Genomic DNA, 23,044 nt, shown 5'->3' on the forward strand with positions numbered 1-23,044 from the left:
TCCTGGTTTCCAGTACTTGGACAACATTGCACACACGGAACTCAATGCCCCTATCATTACACAGGATCTCATTGCTACACTCCGCACAAAATGCAAAACCGCTCCTGGTCATGATCGTGTCACCTACCGTCACCTTCGTGAAGCTCCTGTCTCTTTCCTCTCCACTGTGGCCAGGCTCTACAATGTAGTCCAGTCCACCGGTTACTACCCGGACCTGTGGAAAACCTCCCATATCCTGATGTTCCTTAAACCTGGCAAACCGCCGTCCACCATTTCCTTCTACCGTCCCATCAGCCTTACCTTGGTCCTCAGCAAGGTCCTGGAATCTATCCTCACCCGCCGCATCCACCAGCATCTCCGCCAGCACCGCCTCCTCCCCATTACCCAGTGTGGCTTTCGGCCGTCCTTCTCTTCCCACGATCTTCTCCTTCACCTCACTCATCTCCTTTCCGACCAGCTTAATTCCCGTCGCTCCGCAATCTTCCTCTCCCTGGATCTCGAACGAGCTTATGACCGTGTATGGCATTCTCCCACCCCCGCCCGCTGCCGCACCTGTATTCCCACGTCCCACCCGGTCTCCATCTCTCCACCCCCCTTACCCTCTCCCAAGGTGGCTTCCGCCAGCTCCCCCTCCCTGATGATGTCCTCCTCCCCTTCATCTACCCCTCCTATCAAGTTTGATCCTCCCCCCCCCTTCCTGTGTCCTTTCCTTTTGGCACTCTCCCTCCCTTCCCTTCCCTTCTCTTTCCTTTTCCCCCGTCACCTCCCTCCTCCCCTCTCCCCCCGGGCTTCCCCTCCCCCCTCATCCCTTCCCCCTATCTCCCCTGCCCTTGGCATCTGCTCTCCCCTCTCCCTCTCCCACCGCCCCCCCCTCCTCCTGTCTTGGCAGGTCCCCAGACTTGTACACGGTTTGTGAACATTCGCGCGCCAGAGATCAACGCCTCGTGTTCTGTGTGTGTCGTCGTTTTGTGCTTAAGTGGTTCAGTGTTGTTCGTTTTTGTGCACCTACGTTCACGTGTGCCAACATTCGTCTCTGTCCAAGTGTCTGACCAAATTTTATCTTGGACTCTACGCCCGTGAACGGCTCCATGTATTTTAAAAAGTGTTTGTCTCCGTTTCTATGTCCACCATGTTTTTTCTCTCGATGTCTTCATTTGTATCTTGTGTGTTTCTCTGAGGCCAAAGAGCGGCTTCACATGCTGCTGCTGGCCTGCCTGTTAACAGGTTTGAAAATAACAATAAAGAAAAAAAAAAGTTGATGGCAAACCTTGTTCTGGACGTCTGTCAACTGTCTGAGTCATCGAAAATATTGAAAAAATTCGAGACCTTGTGTTCACAGACCGTTATAAGAAGTTTCCAGCAGATTGCGCAACAGTGTTCGTAAAAAAAAAATCGATTTGTAGCGGACAGGGAACTGGTTCTTCCATCACGACAACGCACCTGCACGCATAGCCAACTCTGTTGCACAGTTTTTAGCTAAAAATGGCTTGGTTCCGCTGCCACACGCACCTTATTCACCTGTGTTGGCTCCGTGCGACTTTATTTCCGCGCATTAAAAAAGGCATGAAAGAACACCCTTCAAAGAATGACTGCAAAAGGACGTTTCGAAGGGTGTAAGCATTGGTGGGACAAATTTCTTAGGTGTGATAGAAAGTATTTCGAAGGGAATAATGTGGTTTTCTAAACAATTTGAAAATACATAGCTTTTAAAAAATAATTACGGTTGCTTTGGGTACTCTCTCATAAATGTTTGCAGTAGGAGAACATGAGGACAGAACATTGCCAGCCCAAGCCTTTCAACTAACGGAGAGTCGGGCTGTTATAGTTCTCCATTTCATCCAAACATCACAGTGGACTTGGAGTGAGGCAGAGGGAATCCCAAACGTTTTGGAGGTTGTTTCCAGTTCAGGCATTCTTCTGATGGCTAGTGACCAAGGAAAACGTCCTGCGTCAGAACTGGATGATTGAGTCTGAGACAACGTTGTCCACTGTTCAGTCAAATATTAAAACGTATTTTTGTTTGAGAACCGGCCTGTTGCACATAATTTGTGGTAGTCCCGTCATGGCTGTTGCACGGATACTGTGGCCCAAATTTTCACATTAACAGCCATCGACATTTCGTATTTCCAAACATATTTTCAAATCATACATTCAGGTGTAGTTTTGCTTGACTAATATTTTCATTGCCACTCGCTTTACAGCCAGTGTCACAGCCAGTATCAGCCAGCCAGTATCACAGCCAGTATCACAGGATGCTGGGAGTGGGGGAGGGTGTCGTAGTGGGAAATATTTGGGAGGGGACTTACAGTTCGCATGATAAACCAAGGGAAACTCCGTAAAATCCTTGGTCGATATCAGCGGATGTGAAACATTTTTGAAGAAGTACCTCCCTCCTTCTGCAGTTGACGGCGACTCTTACAGAAATACAAGTCATGCTTGCAGAAACTCTTATTACTATCACGAACGAAAACCTTTGTTCTATAACCTTCCTCTTCCAGTTTCGTAAGTCATCAGAAAGGACCTGGGGTAGATGAAGACTCTGCACTTGATAAAGACGTCCCATGTATCGACTCCTGACTGAACACTTTTTCTGCTTAATACACCAGTGTCTCATGCAATTACTCAGTGAGAGATACGAAACATTTCATATGAAAGCACTCCTTTCTACAATGAAGACCAAGTTGCACAAAACCTCAGCCCGAAGTAAAGCCTGCTCTGATGTTTACGAATGATACGGCCGTAGTTGAAGACATCATAGAGAGACCTTAGGACCGTATACCTAGGTTCAAACAACCACGCAATATTTTTTGAGTAAGAAGATGTGTTATTTTACTATGGGTAAGGTCACTGAGACCTCAGGAGAAGGACGCAGCCATAGGCGTTAACACTTCATAGATGTAACACTGTTGTCCAAATTATTAACGATGCAAACCGTGGGTAATCATGTTGTGTTCGAATGGCACTGCACATCATTACACAAGGTGCTTCGCCTATTTAACGATGATGAATGGAATCTGATAACTTTTACAAGATGAACCACATTACGTATCACTTCAGGGCTGGCAGTGGTTTTAAAGAAACTCATAGGGGTGAGTTCCTACTAGTATCTTGACAAACCAATGCCGCTGCAGGCTTTGGCAGTATAACCAATAATTCTACAAAAATATATGTTGTAAGTCAATCTCACGAGAGTACAGGAAAAACAGTAAGAGAAAAAAAGGATCCAATGCTAAGAAAATCGACCATGCATGCTCATAAGAAAACATCGTAAAGTAGAAAACGGGTAAAAAGCGTAGCATAGCCGATAATGTCACTTGGTAGAATACTCTTAACGTAAAATAACGAACATATGTTACGTGGAAATCATATGTCAGGCCCCTGAAAATCAGATCAGCAATATTAGCTAGAAATAAAACTTTCTCCGCGTTCTTCCACGTCTCTTCCAGGTAGTGAAGTCTTGAAGTACATGTGGCTATTCTTTCCTCCTTCTTCGTTATTCTGTTTATTGAGAAACTGGAACAACTAGACTTTCCAGTAACCCTCTCACGTACAGACTTAACAAGATATCTACTTCCTTGCTCCTTCGGACAACAACTTCGTTAGTCACTTATTTACATGTTCTGGTGGATAGTATGACCTATTCTTTTATCGAAATGATGTGGAACGACCAGTTTACAGCATATGTATACATGATTTCAGTTAACATAAATGAATAAATTAATTTTTTTAATGTTACTCATGCAACTACATTAAAAAACGAACCTATTTTTCTTCTAATGGCTATCAATTTTTAAATATAAATTCGTCAACAGAATAGGATTTGTCCAGAAGAAATGATTTCCAGTTGAATTTAAAACTTGCTTTGTTACCTGCCAGACATTTTATGTTATTGGGCAAATGATAAAAACTTTCGTTTCTACATATGGAACTACTTTCTGAGCCCACTGACTGATTTAAAAGTGACTAATAAAGGTCGCTTTTACCTCTTGTGTTGTATGTACGGACATCATATTCATCTAAAATGATGATGGGCTATTTATGACGTATTTTGTTAGCGAACATACAGGGAGTTCGAAAATTCCCGTTGCAAACTTTATACTACTTGTAGAAGGAAGTGAATACATAGTTTTCTGAATAGGAACCCATGTCCTGAAACGTAAGATTTCCGTTCTACTATGGTTTCAATTCAGAATGGATACTGTAAGTCGTCCACTTCTGCTGAGCGAAAGAGAAAAGTCTCAGATTTCTTGTGAGGTCGTACGCAAAATTTAATTTAAGAGACTCCTGTACAGACATGGGAAAATCTGCTGGCAAGAGCTCTGCCTATTGCACTAGAAACTGAAGAGACAACAGGTGGGACGGAGACTGTGTACCAGCTCGTCCTTCGTAGGTACGATGTCTGTAACAACGTTGGTGGTCGCCACATCGAACCGATGTTGTAATGCATCAGTACTATTCTCTACATACTGCATGTTGGGTCCTTTTTTGTTTTAGAATAATGTAAACACGTAACGATTAAGTGTTAAACATGAAATGTACTTAAGTGAGAAATAGATGCTTTGCTATGTTTCCTTTCGAATTATTGCAAAATAATTGTACTGAGTCACGCCTAATTCATCTTCTCAAGCGGACGTGGATGAGTTCAAGATCTGAACTGAAACCGTTGTAGAATGGAAACAGTACGTTTCCGGACATGTGTTTCTATTCAAAACATTATGTACTCACTCCACTTCACAAATCCTTGAAGTTTGTCACGGGGATTTCCGAACACCCTGTAAATATTGTCATGACGCATCTAAAATATCTATCTCCCTGAAGAGGTACCTAAAAGACGTCCATGGGTGAATGCCCTATATTATTCTTACGGTTCATGTTTGTGTGGTCAGTACTTTCTAAGTAGTAGGTTACCCAGAATATTATTCCATAAGACATTATTTGCTGGAAGTATGCAAAATACGTTTTGATACTGATTCGTTTGTTTCTAAGAGTAGCAACTACAGGAAGAGCAAAAGTTGCTGAACTAAATACTCAGAGGAACTCAATAATTTATTCCTACCACTCCAAGTTTTCATCACTACCTACACCTGAAATTTGGAGCATTCTATCCTATTTACTGATTCCTTCTCACGAGCTACATCTATTGTTGGTATAACTCTGTTTGTAGCATAGAAATGAATATAGTGTGTTCTTGTCAAAAATTTTTGGAAAAGTTCATTTTATGAGAACCACTTTACAATTCTGTAGAAAATATCATTTATCGCCTCTTACGTTGATTTGTCTCTAATCGGATTCATCATAACACTAGTATCGTCCCAAAAAAGTGCCAATTCTACTCTTCGAACGTCAAGTGGAAAGTCATTCACATGGACCAAAAATTGAACCCAGTGGAACTTCCTTTCTGATATCTCCCCAGTCACTGAAATTTTCTGCCCTTCCGACATTGTTTGAGTTATTCTGCAAGACTTTTACATTATGTTGGTTAAGTATGATTCGGTGCAGCTGTGTGTAAAGCTACCCATCCCATACAAGTTGAGGTTTTCTAAGGGAGTAGCATGATCTACACAATCAAATCCCTTGGAAAGACAAAAAAAAATATTAATTGGCGGTATTTTATTATTTAAGGTTTTTTTCATGAGCAATTGTAGAAATCGCATTCTCAGTCGAGCAACCCCTCCGGTATCCAAATTGTGATACGGTAAGCAAATTATAATTCAAATGTGAGACTACTCTTGATGAAAGTTATCTGATTAAATAAAATTATGTCTGAAGTACTCTGTTCCTGACTGAAAACCATCGTCATGATTTACCGTAATATAAAAACCAAGCAGCACTGTACAATTAGTTGTCAGAACGATAAGGAAAGTGTTTCATACTGTAGAAGTTAGTAATTTGACTGCAAGAATTTTGAACAGCATACACTGTCTGAATAATTAACGTGAACATGAAACCTAGAGCAATTGGCTTTGCAAAATTTGATCACAGAAACTGTCTCTGAATAACGTAAGTTGGCCGTCATTGAATAAATAAAAAATTAATTATCTTTTCTCCTTACCTGTATTCTGCTCAAATCTGGATAACGCGTTGCAATACTCCTCTGTCTTGCGCGCCGCTGTGCTATAACTGCAAATTACTATGTCTACGCAGGGACACTCGAGAGGTGCAATGAGTTCTCTGTTAATTACAAATCGAACTGTTTATCGAACATATTTGGTTGGATTATTCATTAAAAGGACTGTAAGAGAAAGGTTGGTAAGAAAATGAAACGCGCTTGGAAATGACAACACTATGTTTTTTATGTTGAGAAAAAGTGCTCTAGGCAGATTTTTAATTTAATGAACTTCTCAACATCCGAACAATACACTTTGCTATCTCTCAAATCTAACAACTTTCAGTACAATAACCAAGTTAGTTCGATGGCGCAGCAATAATGAAAAAAAACATCATTATTGTATTTACCTGACATGCCATTAGATTTCTTCAATCACAAATCTGTTTCATAATCATGTTGATTGAACAAAATGATAAACTGATACATTAAGTTTGAATCATAATATTGCCACAGCTTCCTCACTAACATTGGTTAACATTATCAGCCTAACTCTAACACACCTGAAATTCGACTCTGTCTCTCACAAAACTAAACACTGTCAGCTCCCACTGCGCCCTCACGTAGCTCAAAGATTTTGGCTTAATTTCTGCGATACAGCTTACAACATCGCTGCCCGCTCACAATCGATTCAGACACCAAAGGATCCCGATACCAAAATTATACCTGACGCCTATCATTGAGTACATTACTTTTCCGAATAATTAACTATTTTCGAAAATTTAATGAAGTTTCATACAATTACATGTGCCAGATTATGAAGAACTTCACTGTACCTCCGTTGCACAACGACTGCAGTGCCAAAGTCTATAGTCAGGACATAGCAACGAGAATGCTTCAAATGTGGCTATCTGCAATATTGGCAGTCTACAGGGGAGGCCACCCCTTTGAACAGTGCAGCGGAGTCGGCCTGCGCTCACGACGAGAAAGGGTTTGCCCCGCGCTGCCACGTTATTTCCTCGAGGATCAATTCAGAATGTATTCCAGTCACTTCTGCTTTCTGTACTTTTGGTTCCTCCCTTTGGATTTCCTAAATCAAAAACGCTGGGATTCATGATTGGAACAGGCATCGGCCAAATTCGTGGCCCGTCCTTGTACATTCACAAACTGCGCTTTACTTGTAACGAAAACAACGAAAAACCAGCCGCTACTAGATATAGAGCGCATAATCCGCCTTCAGGCCACGAGTGGCCTACCGGGACCGACCGACCTCCGTGTCATCCTCAGTGGAGCACGCGGATAGGAGGGGCGTGGGGTCAGCACACCGCTCTCCCGGTCGGTATGATGGTATTCTTGACCGAAGCCGCTACTATTCGGTCAAGTAGCTCCTCAATTGGCATCACGAGGCTGAGTGCACCCCGAAAAATGGCAACAGCGCATGGCAGCCTTGATGGTCACCCATCCAAGCGCCGACCACGCCCGACAGCGCTTAACTTCGGTGATCTCACGGGAACCGGTGTATCTACTGCGGCAAGGCCGTTGCCATAGAGCGCATACAAAAATTGAAATTTGGAACTTTGGCTGGTTTTTCATTGTACTGATTAACACAAGGTGCTGACCTACAGTTATTCCAGCATGCTGGAAGTTCGTCGTTTCTAATGACCTTGATGTTGACGAAACGTAAAGGCACAATCTTCCGTCAACTTTTCATTCACTTTTCTTTGTGAATAACGTTTGCATTACTAGTCTGACATCTCATAATTACACATTACCGGTAAATGTGTAAGTGTGAGATGTCAAACTAGTAAGGCACGCCAGTATTCCTAGAACGTATCGTCTACAGTTAACATACGCTTACTCCGACTGCTGCCGTGTAGATGATCTCTTTCACCATTAGAGCGTTGCCTAATCATCTAGCTGTCAAGCTGTGGACGTGTTCTGGCGTGCTACACCGAGGAAACAAGTTTTTGTGGGCTGCATCTCGCTTAATAACAGGCTGACAGCAACTGAGTACATCGCCGAGGCTTCCACCCAAATAGCCAGCTGAAATTTTTTGCACGACGTGTCTCGTTTTCTTTTGATACATTAGTAGGTATCCGTTTCTTTTAAACGGCTCAACGCACTTACACGTTTTATAGACGCTGTCGGATCATAAAATGCGAAAGACTCGTGCTGCTGGCACTTATTAGTCTGTTAGCTAATTTAATGAGACACAAAAATGAAATATTTTCGTTATTAACAGTTAGGTGTACAAGTAGAGTGAGAAAATTGCGAGTGCTGGACGTTCACTTTAATAACGGAATTACGGTTTTACTCAGCATGCAGGCTCGTGCGCAGGGGCAAAGTAGACATTGACGGCATTCAGGTAAAGGTAACAGGTGATGCTGACTAAAACATTCATACTGACCGTCTACCGTATCATACGCTCTGAACGGCATCATCTAGGTCAATATGAAGAACAATGTACTCAGTATTCCGCCCATTGTCATCATCATTGAGATCAGGTGTTCTGACACTGGTCCGCGTATTCCCAACACGATATTTCGACCGCGTAACTCAAAATATCGTGTTGTAAAGACGTGGACCACCGGCAGAACACCAAATATCAACGAGGTCATAACGAATCGCCAAAAAAGGGTTTCCGATGTTGTAACCGCTACTTCCAGGTAGCCACTAAATTGGCCTCACGAGGCTTAATGCAGTCCTCTCGGCAGGAAAATACTCATCTGCAGTAAATGCAGTTGAACGATTAACCATATACGAGGGCTGTTCGGAGAGTAGGGAACGATCGATTGCGAAATGGAAGCCGCAATAAAGTCAATACTGTTTTATTTCCAACAGTTACTTACAGCTTACAGCTACTTCTCTAGATATCTAGGGTTTAGTTAAACATTCCTCGACCTAATTAAATTGTCCTCGAGACTTCTGAATATTTATCTATGATAATCATGGAAGCTGAAGAAATGAATTAAGATCCGTGCCTCGGCCAGACTTGGATGGGTGACCATCCAGGCCGCCATGCGCTGTTGCCATTTATCGGGGTGCACTCAGCCTCGTGATGCCAATTGAGGAGCTACTCTACCGATTATTGGCGGCTTCGGTCAAGAATACCATTATAACGACCGGGAGAGCGGTGTGCTGACCACACGCCCCTCCTACCCGCATCCTCAACTGAGGATGACACGGCGGTCGGATGGTCCCGATGGGCCACTTGTGGCCTGAAGACGGAGTGAGTGCCTTACTGCCTTGGCCAGACTTGAATCCAGGTCTTCTTGCTTACGAGGCAAGAATGCTAGCCATTTCACCACCACAGCATTACAGCTGACATACCTGCACGGACTACCCTAGTCCAACGCCATCATTAAAACAAACTTAAATTCACATCTTCAGCTTATTTTTCCCTTCTCTATATAGTCGCCGCTCCAACTTAGGTGTCTGTCGTGGCGTTGTATCAACTTTCCAGTACCCTCGCCATTGAAGGCAGGCTCTTGTACTTTCCGACAATTTTCTACGCCGAACAGCATGTCATCATCTGAGCCACAATCTTATCTTCATAGCCAGTAGTTCTTCTCAGCACAGATGAAAATCAGAGGGAACCAAGGACGGGTTATATGGTGGGTGATCACTTCCCATCGAAAATGGTGCAGAAGCGTCCTCATTGCCCCTGCTGTGTTCGGCCGAGAACTATCACGAAGAAGAAAATACGCTGTATGGGTTTGCACGAATTCAGGCGAAATCTGCCGGCAGGCTTCCACACTTGACGGGAGACACTATTTTCTAGGCATCTTTAGGCTCTCACTGTGCGCTCAGAAGAACGACGTGACGGTACCTACGGTTCAAATGGTTCAAATGGCTCTGAGCACTATGGGACTCAACTGCTGTGTTCATCAGTCCCCTAGAACTTAGAACTACTTAAACCTAACTAACCTAAGGACATCACACACATCCATGCCCGAGGCAGGATTCGAACCTGCGACCGTAGCAGTCGCATGGTTCCGGACTGCGCGCCTAGAACCGCGAGACCACCGCCGCCGGCGTACCTACGGTCATGTTACAGACGTTGCCCAACACATCTGTGCAGAGCTCCGTCGAATTTTGACTGTGGTCTCCATTTCGCAACTGATCGTTCCTTACTTTCCGAAAAACTCTCGTAGTAGTTACATTGATCGCGAAAGGACTAGCTGCAGGCTGCGCTAATAAAAAATAGAGAGAAGAATTTCGAGCGCCTCTGTCAAATAATAATTAGTCAGTGACTTCAATGCGACGAAATGTAGTTAGAGTAAGCATAACAACCACAGTTTACAGATCGGTAAGTTCTCAGAAAAGTCTGCGAAATTTCACGAAAGCTGCTCTGTTTTGGGGATTTCGTGCATCGATCGGTAAAAACGAATCCCTTATTGGATCTCTTTGTTGTTCGTCTGTGTTCGACTATCAAACACTTTTTCTCAGGAACGGGTAGTGTACGGACCCTTCGGAGTGTCAACAGTTGAAGCTTCTACGTTAGCGATGTCAAAAGGTAGGGGCTATTTATGGCGCATATACTGATACTCCCAAACTCAGTCATAAAAACCTGTATAATATCCCCCTTTGACCTGGAGTCACGAAATTTGGCAAGAAGTAAGATTCCATGGCGCAGATCAAGGCAAAAAGAAAAAAAGAAAAAAATTGTTAATTTGGAATTATTTACTGCGAAAGAAATATTTGTCATCTTTTTATCCGTATCTGTTCAGACATATTTTTCTGTGGAACGGATACACGTATCCAGTTCAAATAGATGTCACATGTGCTTCTAAGTCTATGAAGTCAAAAGATACGATACTCGCAATCCTCCAAACATACAACATACTCCCCGTTGACTTAGAATCACGAAATTTGGCAAGGTTTCAAAGTATAACTAAAGGAAAAAATATCTAAGATTTATTACACTAGGTTTATACCACATAAAATTTTTTTCCATTAGAACTTACATTGCATTCTGCATCCATGAAAAGCATAATAGTAAAATATTACTTCAACAAACATATAGTCGTTTTTAGTAAATAAATGAAAGTATTTTATTAAATCTCTCTCCACAAGTACAAATTGAAGTATTTTGCTCACTTCCTTCTGTGCATCTGGGCTAGTGTCAGAAAATATTGGAAGGATTTTCATACGTCCTTGAAATTCCAGTATCGATATCGAAAAATCGTCGAGGTTCTCTATTCGGATTATGTGTAAACTCTCTGTACACATGATTAGGTTTGCACGGAGCCCTCAGTGCACGAGTGCTAATCGCACTTGGCAAGTCTGTTTGTCTCTGTCCCGGCGTAGCGATGAGCGCCGGCACGAAGGTCAAGGACGATACAGCAGAGAGGGCTATGAGACAACGTCAGCCAGTAGCACTCTGGCTAGGACGTCACCACGCTCCCTGTACACGAAGAGAATACAAGCGACACGCCGCTCAGCCTGGGCCGCACTAGAAGAGCCGCACTGGAAGACGAGCCGTGACTTGTGAACAGCATAATTTACTTACACGTCCACACCTCGTGGTCTAGTGGCTAGCGTTGACGCCTCTTGATCACAGGGTCTCGGATTCGATTCCCGGCCGGGTTTCAATTTCTCTACCAGGGAACTGGACGATTGTGTTGTCCTTATCGTTTCATAATCAGAATAATCATCATTCGCGACAGTGGCTAGACTGGACTGTGTAAAAATTGGGAATTTGTACGGGCGCTGATCACCGCGCAGTTGAGTGCCCCACAAACCAAACGTCATCGTCATTTACTTGCATGGAAATTGTATACATTGAAGGATATTGGTTATCGGCATTTCTCCAATTGCTTGCGACCAATCTTTGTAAAGACGCCAAGTTAAGTATTGTCAATGTACTTTACTGTAATAAAACCATTAATGTGATGTACTTGAATTGTTGTTTAGCTATCCGAGAAAGCAGCACCCTAGGCACCCTTTATTCCACTAGTGGACCGGATACTAAATTATCTTCAGTCACTGAGCGAAATACCCTGATTTGATTATAGTCATTTGAATTAATCAAAAAAAAAGTGTAAGATTTTGGGTTAACTAAAACAGAAACTGCCATTCTTAAACAACGTTAAAATGATATATTTCCTGTGTTCTGAGACTTTCCCAGCTTATATACTGCTTCCATGGTTCTCGACGCATCTGATGGTCGAAAATTCAAGATATTTCGGCGGACGACCTCACCGACATCATCAAATGGTGCTGAAGGAGTGAAATGTCTGCTGCGGGCTCGAGGTAATTATACCTGCCCGTCGTGAGTTCAAGCCAAGACGCCCCCGCAGCGAGCTAGGTTATGACGATGGTAGGGAGAGTCTCAGTTGGCTTCCGCCCGCCGTCCCTGTCGCATCTTGCGTCCACGTGCCACGTTTCCTTTGATGCAGCGTAGTATTCGCTCTCACGCCATGCTCAGGTTGAAGCCTGTGTCCCTGTTGATTAAATTTTCAGTCTTAGAAAATGCAGTCCCAAAATTTATCAGTGGTTGCCAGGACTTTGGCTTGCTCGTAATCCATTCTATATCCATTTTAAACGCACTGTTTTGCTGTCACATTTGATGAGTGCTCGTGTTTTATATATATATATATATATATATATATATATATATATATATATATATATATATATATATATATATATATATATATATATATATATACAGATTGTCAACTTTTTAGCTCGTTCGTGCAACGTAACTTTTTCCTAATTCACACGGGACTTGATACACCCTCTGTTTTTTTAGACCCATATCGTCTTCCACTGTTTGCAATAATGCTACTGTTTTAGCTGACTGTCAAAAAACTGGCTTGTGAGGTATTTTCGCAATGGCTTCTTAATTTTTGATGATACATGGCTAGCAAACGGTATGAAAGGGGCCTTCTTTTCTTCTTCTTCCATGTTTTTGTCTTCCGTGTCTTTCTTGGAGCTCTTCTGTCGCAGGACCGTTCGAATCTGTCGGTCTCTGTATCAACTCTCGTGGAAGGAGGATTCCAGGTGGTCTTTCCCTGCCGTCAGATTTCGCTCGTCTCAGATGGATTACTGCCTTGTACTAGAGCGTCGAGCACGGTGTTCTCCTGCGAGGGATAGTGCCAGCTGGAGGCATGAAGACATAAAACCGTATGTGTTGGCTTACATTATACACTGTGGGGAAGAGAGCGTCGGGCTTAAGCTGCACTAGGGGGTTAAGAAAAGGAATTTTTGTCACCTTTTTCTATTTCCATGAACACGGGCTGTTTTCGTAAATAGAATTCTGTAGTTTTTCGGGTTCATGTGGCTAAGTCGGGGAAGTGTCTTCAACATACTGAAAGAAACCAATAACTTTTAGCTCAGCAATTCCTTGTGCTCTCTGCTCTAAGTACTGCATGAACAGATTTGCTACAACTGTCGAGCGAGAGGGCTGCCCATGAGCATGTCATCAGTGTGCTCGCTATATTTCGTGCGATTTTATTGTGTCATCACATTATAGCCAAGTCTACAATGTCTTGGCCACATTAAACGTCTAAAATGGCACTTCTCACATAGGAAAAATATGCTCAGAGAGGGTTTCCTGAACGAGTGCTTTGAAGACAGAGAAATCAAATAACACAGTCATTGACGGAAGCTGTGTCCAATTAAGATTATATATTAAAGAGGAAACAACAAATAAAACGTGTCACAAAGGCTCAAATTCTTTTGAAAATAGTTAAATGTAGCAACAAATGTAAGATCTGTTTCTTTCCATGACAGAAACCTCACAAACACAAAAAAATCTTCGGCATGCTTGGAGCGATTGAACTGGTAAAGTGACCACCGATTGTAACTATTTCTAATAAATATTGATTCACAGCCTATATCTAAAAATCTTTTGCAGTGGCATTACAGCAGCTAAACCACTATCTGCCGCGCTCCAAACAGCTTGTGACGTACCAGCGCTTCTCTTTGATCGACTTCTTGATACACTAAACTCCATTATTTCTCGACACGGAGTTATGGGAGAAAGTATTAGTGAGAATATGATGAGAAAAAACGTCGAAAAATTAGTATTTAACGTCTAGTTGACGACAACGTTATTAGAAAATGAATACGTTAGGTTTTTGAAAGAATACTGAACGTGTCCTTCTTGAAAACTATCATCCACGTCTTTGGGTTGAACGATACAGGAAAGCTACCGAGTAGTCAGACGACGTGGAGAGCTGCCGATCCTGAGAATGTGACTCCGATGTAGAAGCAGACCTTTAGCTTTCACTTGAACGTATCTTGGCGAAGTGAAACGTGACATTGGAAACAATGGGAGGGTATTTTCACACCTCCTGTCCTAGAGACCTTGCTGGACAGCCGCTGGAGATTTTCTATCGGAATGGACAAACGGTTTGAAGCTGAGTACTGTAAGAAAATAAGCTTTGGCTCTGTTAACACGTAAGTCCACGAAGTAACAACGTAGCCCAGGATGAAACAATGTCTCCGGAATGCTCCTGGAGAATTTCCTTCGTATTGAGTACTAACGGAGTCCACAAAGCGTCAAAATCGTGGTAGACGTGGATCGATGTTTTCAGTGCTTTCCTCCCGAATTTTCGTAGGCTCGCTTTATATGGAAGTCCACAAATAATAATCAGAATTACAAGGATTGGAAGATTTCTTCAGTACGTCACGATTTTGTGTGCGAGTCCACAACACATCAGCTCCATCTATGGATGTTGTATACAGCTGACACCATGGAACATAGACAGTGGTAAAAATGTAAAACTTACTTTCTGCAGAAAAAGCATCAGCCAGAGAGTGTTTCAGTGCTGCAGCTTATACCCTACTGTTACTCAAAATTTACATATACTATACAGGTTGGTCCATGGACCACATTCTTTGTTCTCTATCAAAATTTTTCATCTGACAACTATGCCTATCAGTTGTTAGTGCCTTCAGTCGTTAGTGCCTTCAGTAGTTAAAACCTTTTATTTAGCTGGCAGTATTGGCGCTCGCTGTATTGTAGTAGTTCGAGTAACGAAGATTTTTGTGAGGTAAGTGATTCATGAAAGGTATTGGTTATTGTTAGTCAGGGCCATTCTTTTGTAGGGATTTTTGAAAGTCAGACTGCGTTGCGATAGATCAGAATAAGTAAAGAGAGAAATGTCTGAGTACGTTCAGTTTTGCTCAGCTGTTTGAAAATCAAATAACGTAGAAGTTTACCAGCACAGTCATTCATAATTTTCTAAGGGGACGTTGCGAAGTTTGTATTTAACGTTCCACAAACAAGAGGGGTCATCAGACATGGAGTACAAGCTTCGATTAGTGAAGGATGAAGAATGAAAACGGCCTTTTCAAATGAATCTTTCTGGTACGTATAAGAGTCGGTTTCCGCCGTCACTATCACGGTCAAAAAAACTCTTCTGGATATGCGATCGCATTGTCAAGGTGCAAAGTTCTCCGACGTTACGGCCACCGTTTCAAATGGTCTTCCTCGGGGTCTTTTTGCTAGCTACTCAATGAGAGAAGTTCCTGTATACAGGAGAAAGAAGCTGTTACCAGTATCTGATAGAAAACACCCCTCTTCCTCATCCGTAATATCCTATCACATTACGATATTAGCCTCTTACGCAGTAAGTTATATAAGAGCTAACACTCCTCTCATTCAGCAGTTTACAGGAACACGCTGAGGAAGGCCATTTGCAACATTTCACACATTTACAATGCAGTCACATACCCAGAAGAGTTTTGTTGACCATTCCGATACTTTCTTATATTATTTGGGAAAAACGCAGCCTCTATGGCGATACGGCAGTTTTTTAGCCTTTCTCCCAAATGAAAGTCCACTGTCGTTAACACTACGCCTGTTCTTGTTGAAATGCAAGCTTTGTCTTACGGATCCAAATGGATCCAATAGCAGAATGGACATTGGAAGACTGTGAAAATATTGGTATCTTCCCTGTAACTTGAACAGGTGAACAACATACCACCTAAAAAAAAAAAAAGATACAAGGAGGAAGCCCATATATGTTGTCACGGAAACAGTACTTTAAAAATTGAAAGGACTAAGTAAATGAGAATACTGTAATGTCTTGAATGTTCCATGCGATTCAGTGCTCGAATACTTATTGGATAACTTTCATGTGAATCTGCTGCAGGTTATTCCATACTTCAAAGAGCAGAAAATCACAGGATTTTAGATTATAGAATTTCTGTTTTTTTCTTAACGAAGGCAAACTACTCGTTTCCAGGCTATGGTGAAGGAAACCTTATTATAGACCGATTTCTAAGTAACTTTCCCGTATCATTGTGCAAAACCACCAAGTATTATTATTATTATTAGCCGTTTCACCCAGTATATGGAAGACGTTAAGTAAATAGCTCAATCAACTTTTCTTTAGATTCTTCTTGTTGTTCCAGTAGCCTTTCAAGCTGCTGCTACGGACGCAGGTTCGAATCCTGCTTCTCGAATGAATGTGTGTGATGTCCTTAGGTTAGATAGGTTTAAGTAGTTCTAACTCTAGGGGACTGATGACCTCAGATGTTAAGTCCCATAGTGCATAGAGCAATTTGAATTTTTTTAGCCTTTCATTCTTTCCGAGAGGGCTTGTTTACGTTCTTCCGACCACTCTGCTGCGTATTGTTATAGGTTCATTTTTGTTTTAGTCGACCACAATGTTATTGCACCTCAGAGTGAGGGCGTTTCGGTCTGCTAAACATAAGTTTTTATCTTGATATTTCACGATGACACCCTCAATCACTTAAAAACGTACGGATACCTGTCTTGAAAGTATGCGATGCATTTTCCATTGTCAACATTGATCAAATGGTTCAAATGGCTCTGAGCACTATGGAACTTAACATCTGAGGCCATCAGTCCCCTAGACCTTAGAACTACTTAAACCTAACTAACTTAAGGATATCACACACATTCATGCCCGAGACAGGATTCGAACCTGCAACTGTAGCGGTCGCGCGGTTCCGGACTGAAGCGCCTAGAACCACTCGACCTCTCCGGCCGGCGTCACCACTGTACTTCTTTGCTGTAACGTCACAGCGTGTTTCCGATAACGGCCACGAGAGGCCAAACGCAATAATATTTTGGTCGATTAGTAACTTCCCACTTGTCCGTTTTGTGTCTGAAAATGTCTCTCTCTAAAATGTTGGTTGATCTTATGTTTGCGTTTTTCAGGCCCTTTAGAATTTCGTTCAGCCACGGTACTGAGTTTTCAAGTGATGTTATATAGTCTATTAACTCTTTAATCAAAATCTTTTCTGATAATCTATTGAAATGAGTAAAGAATTTCATTCGACTTTTCTTAATGTCAGTTTCAAAGTTCGAAAACTTTTCTGTTTCTTTGATTGACTATAGCCTGTGAACCTTTCTCCTAAAATTTTACTAATGATTTTTCTCCCTTCCGTTTTGATTATTCCACACTCGTGTTTCATGTTAAGTATTAGTATTTTGTTTGCGTAGAGGACTGTTGGCTTTATGCGTGTGCCGTAGTGCCCAATTTTTGTCTGTCTTGACATGGATTCTTTGTTGTAGAGGTTAGTATTATTATTATTGTGCTGATATAGTTTACCCATGCATACATGCAGAAGCAGCATGTAAAAGAACTTACACGTCACCTTCGCCTCCATAGCTAAGTGATCAGCTCGGCTTACTGCCCCGCGGAGGATCTGGATTCGATTCCCAGTACTGGCCGGATTATTCGTTGGTTAGAGGACTGGAACGGGGAGCTCTCAGCCTCATGGTGACAAATGAGGAGCTTTTTGACCGAGTACCAGCAGCTCCAGGTCACGAAAACTGACAGGGGCCAGGAGAGTGGCGTGCTGACGCCACGCTCCTCCATATGGCGTCCAACGACACCGTTGGCAGAGAATGACACGGTGGTCCGTCAGTACCGACAGGATCATGAGGACCTGCACATAATAACGTGCTATATATATGTCTCAAAACTGCCTTACTGTACTAGAGTGTAATTAAGTAACCATCACTCATCACTACAAACGATGGTGGTGTCTCACGAAGTTCATGTGAGGGGGAGTGTATCCAAAAATATGCATTTTATCAAGGTAACAAAGCACAGATATCATGTTGAAGGCTAATCTATCGAGGTAATCATAGGTCATCACTGATATATTATTACTTGCAGAAGATCCCTGGCACTCCCAAGCAGTCTTGCTCCTCGTCGACCTCCGGATTCTGACGTGGACGGGCCAATCGGAACCGCCGTTTCAACCTCTACCAATGGTGGCTTGGATAAGGTTTCGAGGGGCATGCTGTTCGCATACTGCTCCTCCTGTCGTTGTTGGTTTCCTGAACCTTGGAGCAGATACTTCTCTTTCAAGTAGCTCCTCAGTTTGCATCAAGGTACTGAGTAAATCTCACTGCAGTCCTTCAGCCAATGAGAAATTCCTGGCATTATCGGGAATAGAATCCAGGTGCTTCGTGTATCAGCCAGACACCCTGACCAATACTCTAGCAAAGTGGGCATGACGGAGCCACGTACAACCTGTATTATGAGCAGGTTATATACCAACAGGAAGTCAACTAATAAACGACAGAAAGAAAGTAGCAAAGCCACAACGTTATCTTCCTACTGCAGAGTGAAAACTGTTAAGTCAAAAGCTCTACATTTAAGATTTCAAAAGATCAAAACAGAAAGTATAACACGCTCCTCCCGCCTTAGCATTCCTTGCGGCGACACGATCTTGGTTGCGTACGTTAAACCTATACATACACTATAAAAATTTATAGCATATATTTCACTTTTTCTTTAAGACACAGGTAAAACAACACTGGTGGCCATTAAAATTCACAAACAGGAAGGATAGGAAATAACCGTTTAATTTATTGCGCATCTACGGTGTAGCAGTGAGAATTCATAAACACATTTGTGAACCCCTACGGCGTATGAAACATACTGCTTGGGTATGTGTGGTTGCCTAATGTTGTGTCCACAATGGACTTCTCATGCCTACAAATGATTAAACTGACTCAGCCATTGACAACCTACACCTAGGTATTCCCATAAAAAGATGTATCGTGTTGCGTTTTTCTTCAATACAGTGTATCACATCAAGCCAATCATTCCTATCAGAACGCTACTAGGATGAATAAGAAGTAGATACCGTCAATTACTTACTCTCAAAAAACACGTGGAGTGCAGAAACCGTATAAGTAAGAAGTATACAATGTTCGATTCTAACACACATGTAATTTCGAGATTGCTGGAGCACATGTTTGACTTTCTTTTGACCAGCCTCCCATATTAGATGGACATAAAGTTGGCTGATACTAATTAGCAGTGAGAAACAGTGTACCTACACGCTGACTGGCAGTTTCAGAAAAGACTCAGATGGCAAAGAAATGGAACATTTACTGTGTTTCCCTGAACATAGAACCGGAGTGCACCTATCACCAATAGAAGTACGGGCAGCAGTTGCACTGCCCCAATGATCTGTTCATTGAGGCGTTGGTCGCTTTGAGGATGATGTGCTTAGTGTACCTGCAATTCTCTGCCTACATAGTGGACGCACCATACCGTCCACAAGCCACGAAGGGCTGAAATTATCTCAGTACAATACAAAACATGAGTTAAGATCTCTGTTTGCTCACTACCGAGAAAGAGAAATTCGACTCAAGTATTCTCCCACAAAGAAGGACTTTATTACATGTCAGACGCAACAGACAGGTAGCGGATCGTCACTCGGGTACACAGAATAATAAGTCTGTGCACATGGAAACAACTTCATGCAACCCTTGTGCTACAGGGTCATGCATATTTCCAGGCTTTTAAGGGTGTAAAGGCTGCGAAACTCAGTTCACAGAGCTGCACATCTGGTAGCAACAATGGCTTTGAATCAGCTGGAAATCGAGTTGTGCTGTGCTTGGATGACAGATGCGGATACGCCATTCGATGCAGCTTTAAAATAATGCCGGAGACCATCTATAGAGTGGATGGTGACAACTGGTGCGCTAATCTCTCAGCACCATATGACCAGATGTTTTCAACGGATGAGCGATCAATAGAAAGTGCTGTCCAGGAGAACATGGAGATCAGAATGGACAACGTGAAGTTCTAAATTATCTTGTTGAAGGATAAAGTTATGGAGACCTAGAAGACACGATACAGTCATCAGTGTTAACAAAAATGTGAAATATGTGTGAACCTCTAAGGGACCAAACTGCTGAGGTCATCGGTCCCTAGACTTACACACTACTTAAACTGCACTAAGGACAATACACACACCTATGCCCGAGGGAGGAGGACTCGAACCTCCGGCGGAAGGGGCCGAGCAATCCGTGACATGGCGCCTCTAACCGCGCGGCCACTCCGCACGGCTCATCAGCATTAACCTATCAGAAATACTTTCCAAATTACCGTCTACATGAGCCAGAGCTGATCATGTTCAGAAACCACTTGGCACACAGTACTGTCGCTCCACGCACTAGACTCGTATGATAATCTTGTAACGCTCATTCTCCTTGGAACCTGCGCACGTGGATACATCAATCATGATTGTGCACCCAGAAACGGGATTCGTCTGAAAAGACTATTTAGTGCCTGTAAAAATGTTGTTTGCTATTTTTGGGAGTACCACTGTCGGGGCGCCTTTCTCTACTGCCGCATCAAGGGAAACGTCAACAACGTTGACTGTGCTGACAGTCCATGGTGCTCCAAAAGTGACACTGTCAATATGCATAGATGCCATGCTGTACACAATTCCATTTCCTAAATCAGAGTACGAGACGTGGCCGTTCGGCCCTGCACAGCTGAGTGGACAATATGTCTGTTCGTCTTGCACTAGCCTTGTAGTGCAGTCGAGGTCTTGCATGTCGTTGAGTACGGCATTCCTGAAAACATCAAACAGTTGTCGGATCCCTGCCAATGTGAACAGCAATATCGTGGGACTACACTGTCAAGTCACATTAACGCGTCCACCTGTCAGAAGCCTGAATAACCAACTTTTGCAGCGCGAAACGCGTAGGAACAGAAGCAGTGAGGTTCTGGAAGCTACCACCATGTATATGGAGCGATCCATATTTTAGTGCCGTAGTCAGCTGCACCAGGTTTCTCGCCTATACGATCCACGAAATGAACACCGCGATCGAGGTGGTCCCACAGATTCTAGTTGGTTTAAATCCGGGAGTTTCATTGCGAGGGGAGCGCAGTAAATGCATCCTTGTCCTCTTCTGACCACACACGTACACTGCGAACTGTATGAGACGTTACGATGTTCTGCTAGTAGGTGCCACTGTGCCGAGGAAAACAAACTGCGTGTAAGAGTGGGCATCGTTCCTATGGATAGGTACAAACTTCTGTTGATCCATTTTGCCTTCCAGAATGGCAAGATCACCGCGGAAATGCCACTAAAACATTTCAGATAACATTATGCTCGCTCTTGGTTAGAGGGTGTTTGCTTTCACACTTGTCATGCCTGACACGCCATATTTCCGATGAGTATAAAATGTGATTCAGTGGACGTCCAGCTGCGATAGTGGCGTGCAAACTCCAATCTTCGCCGCTGATGAACAGCAGTCAGTCTGGATGTATGAACCAGGTGCTTGCTGCGGAGGCCCATATGCAGCAACTTACTCATGGAGGAGACGCTTTCGGCAGCCCCTTGATTCATCTGGGCTGTCAGCTGCTCAACAGTTGCATTTTTATTCGTCCTTTCACGACGCAACAGCTGTTGTTCGCCCCTGTCATCTTTGGGCCATGATGCACCCCATTTGACTCGCTGCCATTTTTAGATAGCTCCGTTTTGCCATGCACGGTATAATTTAACCACGGCAGTTTACAAACTCAGGCGTTTCGGAATTGCTTTCACCTTTGGCCCTAAAGCCAATGATCATGGCCTTTTTGACGCCAGATAAACCACTCCGTTTCCGCGTCACATCGACACAGTATACCTTCCACTGCTAACTGTCACGTGCCGTCTGTAAGTGGTTATCGTATGTTGTCGCCGAACATAGGAGTGGTCACATTAACGCCAGATAATTAAACCCTCGTCAAATTTACGATTACGGTTGGTAAAACATCGTGGTTCCCACCAGTCTGTTATTCAGTATAGTGTGGAAAACAGGACATTTTGTACGTGTTTTTTATGTGATACTCCACTGGTGCCTTGTGATTAACTAGTCCATAAACTGTAAATTACGGTTTCCTTTGAATAAAATATGGAATAGTAAAATTACGCCGCGTGGGATTAGCCGAGCGGTCTAGGGCGCTGCAGTCATGGACTGTGCGTCCGCAACTCGTGGTCGTGCGGTAGCGTTATCGCTTCCCACGCCCGGGTTCCCGGGTTCGATTCCCGACGGGGTCAGGGATTTTCTCTGCCTCGTGATGACTGGGTGTTGTGTGATGTCCTTAGATTAGTTAGGTTTAAGTAGTTCTATGTTCTAGGGGACTGATGACCATAGATGTTAAGTCCCATAGTGCTCAGAGCCAGCCAGCCAGCCAGCCAGCGTGGACTGTGCGGCTGGTTCCGGCGGAGGTTCGTGTCTTCCCTCGGTCATGGGTGTGTGTGTGTTTGTCCTTAGGATAATTTAGGTTAAGTAGTGTGTAAGCTTAGGGACTGAGGACCTTAGCAGTTAAGTCCCATAAGATTTCACACACATCTGAACATTTTTTTAGTAAAGTTAGGATGGTTTAGTAACACTGTACCATTTTTCCCCTTTCAGTATGCTAAGGTTAATGTGACTGGACTGTGGATAAACAGCAGTCTTGATAAACTATGAACCTATCGCTGTCGAATTCCAATACATGCTAGCTGATGTTTATCACCATTAGGCGAAGCATAAAACGATGTTTCCACAAACAACTATTATTCAATATTAGAACAAAGTCCTCGGTCACAAATACTAAATCAAAATAGACCAGGTTCCGACGGTACTATGAGAGTCGTCTTCAGAACTAAACTAACTGTTCTAAAACATAATAGGATATAAGACATTAATAAATTAAAGTACCATCGAAACCTGGTCAATTTTGACTTACTGTTTGTGACCGAGGGCTTATTTGTTCTAATATAATT

This window comes from Schistocerca serialis, chromosome 7 (genome assembly GCF_023864345.2).
Source record: "Schistocerca serialis cubense isolate TAMUIC-IGC-003099 chromosome 7, iqSchSeri2.2, whole genome shotgun sequence".
NCBI classification, from domain to species: domain Eukaryota; kingdom Metazoa; phylum Arthropoda; class Insecta; order Orthoptera; family Acrididae; genus Schistocerca; species Schistocerca serialis.